This window comes from Argiope bruennichi, chromosome 6 (genome assembly GCF_947563725.1).
Source record: "Argiope bruennichi chromosome 6, qqArgBrue1.1, whole genome shotgun sequence".
NCBI classification, from domain to species: Eukaryota; Metazoa; Arthropoda; class Arachnida; order Araneae; family Araneidae; genus Argiope; species Argiope bruennichi.
Window position 1 is genome coordinate 134933608 of NC_079156.1, and position 12378 is coordinate 134945985.

A 12378-nucleotide genomic window follows, 5' to 3' on the forward strand; every position below is an offset into this window, starting at 1 on the left:
TCGGAATGCAGGTCACTCGCAGGTCCTTCCTCAACTCCTGACCTTCGCCAATGAACTTGAATTTCCCCTTTCCCCCACAGGTGTCCGCATCCCAACTGGAACGGATTGAGTGTCCCATCTTCCAATGAAAATGAATCCAAATCCCCGCTCATGATAAGGAAAGGGAAAATAAAATTCATTGGAAAGATTGGGCTATCAGAATGTAGATTTCTTAATTAATTTTTTTTTCATTCGACTATCAGAAATATTTAATTTAATTCAACCCAGTTCGAGTTCGAATGTTTATGTTTCATTTCTGCCCGGTTCTAGAGATGAAGCGGCTACTGTGCCATTTCTTTTCAGCCGCCCCGTTTACTAAGTAATACGGAATTTCTCAATACTGTTAAAACTTAAAAAGAATTAAAAAAAGAACACATAAAGAATAAACAAAAACACATAAAAAATAAAAAGAATTTAAAAAAGTAAGAATAAAAGATGCTGTAAGAATAAAAAATATTCCTTTACAAATATATTTTCTGATTAAAATTCAGATATACTAAATCAAAAGGTTACAATCAAAGAATGAAATATTTTAAAATTTATATTATTCAATTAAATTCTTAAATGATGACCTTTAATCATAATAAATTATAATCATACGTTATACTGTAGTAATTAATAAGTTACATATCAGCAAATATTATTTTTAATTTTTATTAATGAGAATTAATGTGACGAGTGAGTCTTTTTTAATGCAACTAGTTTCGATATATTGGACCTTGTTAAATTTTGTACTCCATAAATAATAAAAAAAAAGTACCATTATGAAAGTATTTTCTGATTAAAATTCAATACAGTCTAAATGGAAGTTTATATTAAAAGAATAAAACCATAAAACCAATCATTCAATTAAATTTGGTAAATGACATCAATCATCATAATAAATTATAAACATATTTTATATTAATGAATTATGTAACAACAGATATTAAAATTTTTTATTGATGAGAATTACTGTGACAAATGAGCCTTTTTTGCTGTAACCTGTTTCGATATATTTGATCTTGTTAAATTTTGTACCGATAAATAATAAAAAGTACGCCATCATAAAAGTATGTTCTGATTAAAATTGATTTCAGACTAAATGGGAAGTTTATAATCAAGGAATAAGACATTAAAATCTATCATTCAAATAAATTTCGTAAATGTTATCTTTCATTATAATAAATTATAAACATATTGAATGAGTTACATAACAAAAAATATATTACAATTTTTTTATTGTATTGGATTAATACGTCGCGTGAGTCTTTTTTGTTGTAATCAGCTTCAAAATGTCGGATTTTATTTTCATTTAATATTTACTTATAAGATAAAAAAAAGGAAAAAGAGTTAATTCACATAAAAATTTGATCGTCAAAATTCAGTTCAGGGTCAAGGTTGGCGTGGTAAGGCTGTTGGAAAAGTTTTAGTCACATAAAAGACGGGCAGATCTTCTCGAGTTCTTCGGGAAATTGGGGTCATAAAATTCTATTTCCATAATAGTGATGTTTTCACTTTTGTTTTGTCATTTAGGTTTTCCAAAGAATTAGTGGACAGTTCTTTGTGAAATTCCTACATTATTGAAATATTTTCTTTCACAGTAGAATCATTTTTCCGGATTCGCTAATATGGACAAACCACCTATTTTGCTTTTCAACATCAAAAAGTCATAGTCTGTTTCTTGTTGCATTTTATTTCTATACTATTAGCACAAAAGGTCTAATAACATTGTTATTGTCCGGCATTCAAAATGTCAAACAACATCGTACAATATCGTGCTCTACTAGAATAATTACTATGGAGAGTTGGCTGGGATTATTAAGGGATTTCTTTAATGACTGTAAAAAAATCACCAGCAAATCTTTTCACTTCGTCATCAATGCCTTGGCAAAAATTGAGGAGGTAGGCCAGATGTGAAACTTTAAGAAGTTTTTAAATTCCGCTCAATGGAGAATAAGGATATTGTCATTAGTTAGATTGTTGGTTTGAAAGATTTTGATAGGAAAGCTAATGAATTCATAGAGCATTTCAACGGTATAGGGGTGGTTAATGTCTGTTGCTACATCAAAATCCTTAACTGATTGACGGTTGTCATTTCAGTGCGTCATTGTAGAAAGCGTTATAATTTGCAAATTGATTCCTCGCATTTTTTCAGCATTAACACAATTTCACTCACATTTTATCCCATTGAAGTCATTGGCAAAAGGTTTCCAAAAAGCACTTCAACATTGAAGAACGACAGGTTTCAATAAACAGATTATTGAGCAATTTTTAATTTGTTAGAATTTATATGAGGAGCACAAATCTCCTTCTCGTGACATATACGATGAGGCTCACTCTTATCAACGGTCTAGAGAAAACAATATTGCTTTGTCATGCTAGCCATCACATCACTCTCTGGGTGTAACAGCTAGATGGGGCTTTCATAGCTCCTTTGAATAACATCTTCCTATGAACACAATATAAACAAGTCAAACATTGATTGTTTATGTTGTAATGATGTATTTTTTAACCCAAAGAAAGAAAGAGGAGGTACCAGAGTGGAAACCGTCATGGCTGGCACCACGTAAATTGACGTAAACTTTAAGAAGACAATTGAGATTTCATAAGGTTTTTATAAAAAAATATTTTTAATTGTCATATAAAATAAAAACATCTCTTCTTTTCCTTTAAAAATCCAGCTTTTCTTAGTATATATGAAATTAACATGTGCATACAACCTTAGCCCACTAGAGGAGAAAGACAGGATAGTTTGACATTTTCTGTGAAATACGGGAAATAGTATATTGTATTCATTTAAACACTCAAACTCTACTATTAACAAAGGAGAATGTATGTGTGTGCCTGTACTGACGCTCTTCAGAACATATCCTTATTACTATAGCTACCAATTTACTACCATTCCTACCTCCTCCTAAATAAAACTATAGACAACAGATACATTTTGGAAGTTAAGAATATGCACTTGGATCGATTTTGAGTTTTTTTTAAATAGTTTTTATTAATTAAGAATGAAGTAAGATTTTAACGCTTTCCCACCATAATGGCAGAAAATATAAAACAGTAAAATAAATTTTAAAAATGCATAAAATACTTTAAAGCTCAAAAATTATTTTCCCAGCTATGCAGTTTTGTCTAGTTAATAATTTTAAAAGTATTTTTAAATTTATCTTACAACAACATATTTCACTATTGACATGAAATTCAATCCGATTTATTTATTAATACAAATATATTATTCTGAATTTTTCTTCCATTGTTGTTTCCGAAAATATCAAAATACAACCTGCTTTTAAAACTTAGACAAAGTTGAATACTGTATCAGCTTATAAAGAATAAGATGTTTATAATGAAGAAATAATTCCAGATAGTTTCTAAAAACTTACAATTATTCAAGGAACAGATTTTATCAAGCTTGTTTACAATTACAAAAAAAAAAGGCAATCAAAACCCTATGATCTTGTTTCATTATGTAAAACCGAATTCATTAAATGAATGATCGAAAAACCACATCTAATGGATATTTACAGATTTATGGAATGGATTAATGGATATTTAAAGAAAGCTCTTTTTTATATCTATAAAAATAAAACCATTGTAAACTAAACTATTTTTTATTGCAGTTAACTTTCCAACTTCACATCTATAAAATTAATTTTTAAGTAATATCTAATAATTATAAAAATACTAAAAGATTTATACATCAATATGGTTAAGAATAGTTATGGTTGGTAAAATACTAGATTAAAATGAAGTCATTTTTTCCTTGATATATTTGAATTTTGATTATAAAATTTATTAGAATTTTTTTGCATTATTTATTTATTTTATTATTTTCGTTTTTCTTTCTCGGAAGCTCTAATTCCCATGCAAAAGACTTCCTTTCCGCTTACGAGTTCGTTGACGTTGATCTCCGAAAATTTATTGATTTAAAATGATCCTAATTAAACTAAAAATATATGTCTATTGTTATGCCGGTTTTTAAGCAGTGACAATGAAATGCATTGACCTCTTTGTTTGGTAAATTATTACGTTGTTCTAACGATCAACGCCAAACGATTCTCCTTTAACTGTGCTTTACTACAGAGTTCTAACAGTCTGCATTTTCATTGTTCCAAACTCTTAATTCTCTTTAAAAGTCTTGTTTTCTTCCTTTAAAACGAATACGCTGTGTCCGAAATAAATAAATAAAATAAGCATTATCTGTAAGTGGCTACATTCTGTCTTCTAGCGGATTGTTTTTGTTTAAAAAACAAAGCTTGGATTGAGAATTAGCCATTACAAGAATAGATGACCATCCCCAATGATTTCTGATGTGGAACAAAAACAAAGATAAAGCAGGATGCGACAATCAGTGGAGTTTAGAAATACTTAAAAATCAAACTGTTGTACGGTGGCATGACTTTGCTGTCAGCCATTAGTGTTATTGTATCTAGTTTAAAACAGAGATCCAAAATTTAATAAAGCTTTTTTAGGTGAATAGTCATTTCTTTTAAACCACAATAGCGTATCTTTAAACTGTCTTAGTCAAATGGTCAGTCTTCAGAGAGCCATAATACTATTTTAAATGTGTTAATTTCTTTACTTTTTTTATTGAGAATTGTGAGCTATTCTTCATCCCTAATTATATCCAAAGCTACAATAGCGTTCCGTGCACACTATATATAAGAACTGTAAAGCGATTTCTACAGAAAAATACCCCGTTTAAATGTTATTATTAGTTTTAAGGGTTACACTAAAGATATCTACATTCTGTAACTTTCAATGTTCATCACCTAAAACAGAAATCTTTATCAACAATTTTTCTTTTTTTCCCTTAACTAGTGTTGAACATTCTGTATATAATAATATGAAAATAAGCAAATTATTTCAATTTAATTTTTTAAGTTTTTTTCCCGATAATTTTAGTGGAATTAAGTCATTCAAATTAATTTTGAATCCAATGGGCATCTTATTTAATTAATTAGTGCATTAACGATTTGGGATCTATCTCACGCCCTACCGTTACGTGACTACTTGAGTTTTTAGTTACATTAATGTACCGTTTCCAATTTAAAGCAACACTCAGGATATTCTGGGAGGGTCCTTGTAATTTTGAACCGCGGTCAGATGACGAGAACGACACATGAAACAGCACGATTTCGATTTTTCACTAACATCTTGATGAACTAGTTCCTGAATTTATGTTCTAATATATATTTCAAAGATATTACAATTTTCTCAGAATTTTATTATTATTTAATCGACTCATTTTAATTTCATACCAAAAGTGTTTATCTGAGATTAAATCTGAGAAAAAATGAGATGCAAAATTCAATAATATTTCCAATCATTGATTAAAAATTGAATTACCGATTTAAAAAGAAGAAATAATGAAGATAAAAATAAATTTAAACTCATTTCTCTAAACGCACTCAAAAGCAGATATTTTTTTTAAATAAAAATCTGAAGGTTAACATAACGATCATAAAAGATAAAAGAGTGGAGATAAAGACCCAGTGAATATTATAAGAAAAATAATTTTGAAAATTTCTTCAAACATAAAAAATTTTCCTGTAAATAAATTTAAAATTTAAATTTATATAGAGTATTTCTATAATATAAATACCTCAAAATAAGCTGAATGATTATGGTTGCTACTGCTTGATTCTTCTTATCAAGGTTTTACTTTAGCAAACGTATTGTTAAATAAATAATAGTACATAAAATACGTCACGCCATTTTAAAAATGACATAAAATACATACTTGGCAGGGGAAATATGAGAGAACGGAGAATGTGTAGATGATAGATGACGTGGACAGTAAGTATGTCTTATGAATCAACTTCATTATGGATGTTCTCATAATAAATACAATAAATGCAAAGCTACTTTAATAACATATCTTAAATGTCTATCAGCATTTGAAATTTAAAGATACAATGTTAAAGTAACCATAAGCATCAAATAATGCTTAAGAGATCCAATATGAATCTCAATCACTGGTACCACTAAATAAGTGGTCATTAAAAGTGGATAATATTTTGTAGCTATTGATTCTTTGTTCTTGAAAATTTTAAATATCTGTCATTGACTTTATGAATGTTGGACTCTTATTTTTTGATAAAAATTAATTTCCCTCAATGGAGAGAGTTCCATTCCAATAGATTACGAATATTTCAATTGTTGGAGCTTAAAAATTAAAATTCAGCTGAAATCTTTTTTTTATGCAAATAATTTTTGATTTAATTTGAGAGATACTTAACCAAAATGTCGGTGCTGTTTGGAATAGCAAAACATGACCGACATGTGATTAACTTCACTCGAAAGAAGAAAAAAAAAAAAGGTCAAAAATGAAAAATGAACAGGTAAAAAAAGAGATGGATTTATAGCATCTGGTCGATGACCTTCCCCCGGACTTTTGTAAAACGAAACGGAGATCACGGTTAAGGTCAAAGTTACCTTTCACGATTTTAGGTTACCGTGGCATTATTTAAAAACAAGCGGAAAGGAAAATTTGATGAGAAAAGATGCTTAACCTGATTATGCTTATAAAGTGAATTTTAGAATAAAAAATGAATATGAAATTTATTCATCAGGTATGGAAAACGAAAACCGTTTGTAATTGGTTTAATGCTTTTTTTCTTTTTTTAAATCTAGAACCAAGTAGCTTTATGAATTTTTCCCCCCTCCTTTTTCTTCAACTAATCCATTTTTATTCCCTACATTTTTGTCGCTGTTTAATATAAAACGTGTGAACCAAATTTTATAATCAGTCTATCCACATTGACAGAATGTATTTATTTTCATATCCATGAAATCGTATAAATGAACTATTATCTATACTAATAATAAAGATGAATGTGCGGGCTTGCGTGTATTGGCTCACTAGAAGCCAGACCAATTTTGGCCCATATATACCTTAGAGGGTGGGAGTGTGCAGCTCGAAGCGATTGTTTGGAAATTTTAATTAATATTTTAATTAACTAAAAATTAAGCTGCATTTTTGGCCTTTCTGTGATAACTTCCGAAAATATTACAGCAGAAAATAAATTTTATACCGTTTCAAAATTTAAAAATATTTCAATTTAATGATACCAATTTAGTAATCCTATGAATTTTGGCATTTTTTAAATGTTTTTTTACTTAGTTTGATAATAATGTCGAAACTCTTTAAAAACAATCTACATATGCGTGAAAAGATGTAATAGTAATGAAATTTCATATACAAAAACTTTTTTTCTTCTTATGTGTGACCGGGCATTGTGAACGATTTCCTTATTGGCCCATACTTGCTCCCAAATCGACTTAACGGCAGAACATATCTAACCCTTCTGGAAGAGGTATTACCAAAATTACTTGACAATGTTCCAGTTGTTGTTACCATGTGGTTTCAGTACGATAGGGCTCCATCCAATTCCTGCAATAATGTGAGCAATTACCTCAATACCGTCACATCAATTTGAATAAGGACAGAAGATGACAGTTCAGCCTGTATCCTGAGCTTCCATATCACACCTACAGAAGATTGCTTCTCTCTTGTGGTTCTAACCAGCATCAAGCACATGTATACAGAGCGAATCCTTTGGGGAATCAAGTCTCCAGTTCACGACTCCGAATCCAAGCCGCCATCACAAAGCATTACATTTAAACGTAGATTGGGCTGATTCAGATATGATTCAATTTCGATAATTGAATAAAGCTTAGAAATTAAGTTAAAAAAAGCCTCAAACATAAAAAAATATTCAGCTTTGATTCAATAAATTAAACCTCACAAACAACAGTTACAAAAATGTGTAGACATAGTAGAGTGCCGTCTATCCAGCTTATTTGAGACCAAACTGGATCAGAAGAAGAAAAAAATTCAAGATTTCTTAGGAGAAAAGGAGAAATTTGTTTAGATGACATTGATATTCGTCTTCCCTCTATTTTTGACAGATATTTGTAAGGCACTTCAATGCACTTTCTCTAGAGGAAAAAATGGAATCTTCCCAAACGCAATCAAGGTACCGATTTCTTAAATTTTTCTTTTGAAAATTTATAATGTCTAAACATCAATAATCAAAATTTATAATGTCTAGACATATTTATGTCTGACATTATGTCACCTCACCATCGTCCTCCATTTGAATATCGCAAAATAAAAACTTAAACAGCCCCGAGCCTCAATAATTGTACTATCCCCAATTTCTTTCATCTTGTACTTCATCAAAGTTGGTTAACTGTACAAAAGTAATGCTATTATTATGGTGGGTAAACAGCTGGTCGCTGAAATCCCTGGTCATCTTAAATATATTAATATTCAATATTAATAGAACATTATAATTAAAATATACGAATTATCGTCTTACCACAAGCAGCAAGTTTTGCACTGACAGATTTTCAATGGCTGCGGTTACAGCTTATACATATAACCACGATCAGCGGTCATTTTGACCGCTTGTTCCTATTAAAAGACAAAACCAGCCTTTTGCTAATATTATGTAAATTAAGATTTATAAGTATGCAGTTCATTTATTTAATAAATAAGTATTTGTAAACAAAGATTAATTAAACATACAAAAAACAATCAAAAACTATTTTAAATGTATTTAAATCTTCAACATATGTAAAAAGAAGATCAGTAAAAAACTGAAATAATCAAAAATTATTCTAGCTGTCATTAAATTTTCAACATTTTATAAAATGACTCACAACAGTTTCCACTGAGAAATAAATTTGTTAAAAGCTATATAAATGAATTATGTGTTTATTCAGTTCGGCAGTGTACGTAGATAACCGATTTCTTAATTTTATCTGTAACATATTTTTACATACGCCTACTAACATATTTTTTTACAAATCGCCAAAATTTTGTAGTCTTTGATGCTTTTATCTAGCATTTTTATGCTTACTGGAAAGAGTCTGACAATCATAAATTTCGTTTTCCAGTAGAAGAAATCTTGGGGAGCTTTGAGGAAATGAGCATCGCTCGATGCTCCTCATCCGTGTCCAAAATAAAATCATGGCGGTTGATGTTCATATATCCAATTTTCTCTTTGTAAATAATCCAGACATTTACCGCAGCCCAACAATTTTTTTTTTCTAAACAACTTGCATTTATTAACGTCTAGATGAGGACTTCAGTGAGTATTTTCTTGCCCTCTGATCAAACATCAATTCTTATTTCTTAATATTTCGTTTGTATATCTGTAATATTTCTTAACTTCGGGTATATTTTTTTCATTAAATATGATTTTCAATGTCAGGTGTAAGATACTCAGGAGCAGAATTTTTTTATTCTTTTTTTTTCCCTTGATAAAAAGTAAATGATATACTGCTATGCTTAACAAACTTACTAGAATGGAGTTCATCTCTATTCAAAAAAAGAAGAAAAAAATGAATAACGTACTTCTCTCTTTGAAAAATTCATTTGGCCAACATAGCTTAATCCTGCTCTCCTCATTCGTTTCACTAAATTCAGTGAAGTGCAGGAATTATCAGCTGTCGGGTATCTTTTAGAGTTGTGATAAGGTTCCATCAAACGAAAGGCCGCATGTTCATCTTTGTCCAACTAAGGATATCCATTCAACAAATATTTTGACTTCACATCAGTAGCAAGCCAATTCCGACTTTATCGGGCATCTAGTCAGATACTGAATAAATCTGCATCGAGTCTTCACGGGAACAATTGTTCATCCACTGTTGCATTTTCACCCGATTCATAACACAGCAAGCAATTTTCTATAAATGTATTCGAAACATTTGGGAGAAGGGTGAATGTTTAAGATCTTTGGGATCTAGTTGACTTCATACCAAAGCGTAGATACTGTATAATTTCCACAAATCGGTCCCAAGCCATTTCCTCAGTGAATAATATCTAGCACTAGGATTTTGACCATTATTTTGACCAAAACAAATTATCCTTTTTCAGCCGACGTCCCAAGAGCATACAGCAATGATGTAAAAGCTTTCAACTCATTGAGTGACAAACACCCATTTGGAATTTGTGATTTCTTACGGGTTTCTTCTTCAGTGCACTGTTGAATGTGGCGCAATATTTCTTCGCTGATGCATTGCTTATGTTGCCATCAAATAGTTTGCACCTTGTATACGAAGCTACTGCTCGTAAGATGTTTTGGTGAGAAAGTCTTCCTGTGACACTTGACGAAATATTTCCCATCTTCCAAACAAAATGATCATTTGCTGTTTCTTTTTCTCTATCATTTTTAACAATTTAAATGCGTCTTCTTCATTCTCGAGTTCTTTTTTATGGTTCTATACTACTTCCTTTTGTTTGAATATCACTACAGATTTCGCTTCTTGAAAACGCACTAGCAGCTGGTAATTGAATATTTTCTTGGTATGAATTTCATTTGTTGTTTCGTGAAGAGATTCCGTATCACATGACCCGAATTCATTTGATGCAGAATTAGGAACGATCCAATCTTCGTCGGATAAATCGGATGTCTTTCGGTATGAAACTTATCAGGTTCCATTTCTGAATCAGAATTATTATCAAAAAGATTTTCAAACGCTTTCAGCATCTCTCACTTTCTTGTTAGATTGTTTCTAAAGAAATGCGATATGATATACTAGCCACAAAATACTAAGCTCAGAAAAACAATAAAATTATTCAAAATGAAATGAAGTTAGGTACATCAGTATATGTTTAAAAATAAAATAAATAACACAAAGGAAATGCTCAGTCAGATGCCACGCGAAACTTCCAAACAAATGTTTTGCTCCCTTCTCTCCTCACTTATTTAAGCTTCTGTGAAATACACAAACCTCCATCTCAACAAGCGCATCTGTTTTTTTATCAACATATGGAAATTTATAAGAAAGACATAAAAATTATATGATTTTTTTTTTTTGATATGGTTAGTGTCCGACAGCCGTAATTGCTCGTCTACACAGTTATAATGACAAAAATAATTATTTAAAACGAACAAAAATAAATTTAAGTAATATTCAGAAGTTTTTTTTTATGGAAAGTAAAATATATATATATATTAATATGAAAAATCTAAATTCAATTCGATTTTTATTTCAAATGAACGCTACTGTAAATCTAGTGTTAAGTGATAATGGCTGAAAAAAATACTTATAGTCTCTAACTTCAAATGTTTTTTGTTCTACGCCTTTCTTCTTCACCTTCCAAATTTGGAGAAAGATTTATTTTCGTTTTTAGAAATTAAAAGTAGTTTTCAAAAATCTCCATTAAAATTTTGTCATCACTTACAAAAATCATCGAATAACATCATCTATTTCTTAAAAATGCTGAAATGATGCAAGCTAATTTTGTCTCGGACAAAGGAAAAAAGCTTCAATTTTTCTATGCAGTTTATCGGCAGATAATATTATAACATAGCATGTGGGGGAATTCATTCTTCATGAGATGGTGCTCCCACTTTTTGATGTCATCACTAGCTGAATAGTAAAACAGGCAGTCGAATTGCAGCTCTCGAGATGTAGAGACAATCCTTGAAATGAAAACCTATGGAAGAATTCGACAAAATTCAGAAGCAACCTAATATGTGAATGTGGTAAATGACTGAAACATACATTTTTCCGACAGCTCATATTTAATCATTGGATTTTCATATGCAAATTAAACATAGTCATTCCAGTGCATTATTAATATATATGACACTATAACAAAAGTGAGGGAGTCATTTCAAACCATCATACAGAAATAGCAATTTACTTCTCTGAGAAATATCTTATCTCATTCATTGCACTTTAATTACAACTAAGCAAAGGCTCATGTTTTAAAATAAAATGAAAAAATAATACTAGAACGCTTGGGAAATAAAAATATTAATTTATCACATCATTGTAAATAAGATTTCAATATAACAAAACTTGTTGCAGTAAAAATAAACCACTAATAAAAACAGAAATTAATATATATCAGCACTAATTGTAATAAATTTTCCCCTGTTCAGGTAAAAATGTTCTAGGTAAAGCACAATAAAAAGAGGATATATTTAAATTTTTATCGACATTTTTAAAGTTAAACTTGCTGGAAACTGATTACACTTGTGCAAAGTCAATAAAATAAAGTAGAACTTTCCATAACAATTCAAACAGGATTTTTTAAGATTACCAAAATTATAAAAGAATAATGATATGATTTGCATATGTATATAGTGGAACTTACATTATACCAATAAAGATCTGAATAAACCGATAACAAAATAGAAAATATGCTTTAAGAAATACTAGCAAGTGTTCAAATTCCTAATATATATTTAATAATTTACTTAATTAAAAAAAATACTTGATGATTTCTTTATTGTTTTGTTAAGTCCACAATAATATCATTCATTATGGATTTCACAATGCCTTATCATGAATAAAAAGAAAGAATAAATCAAATACTCAAAATGTTTA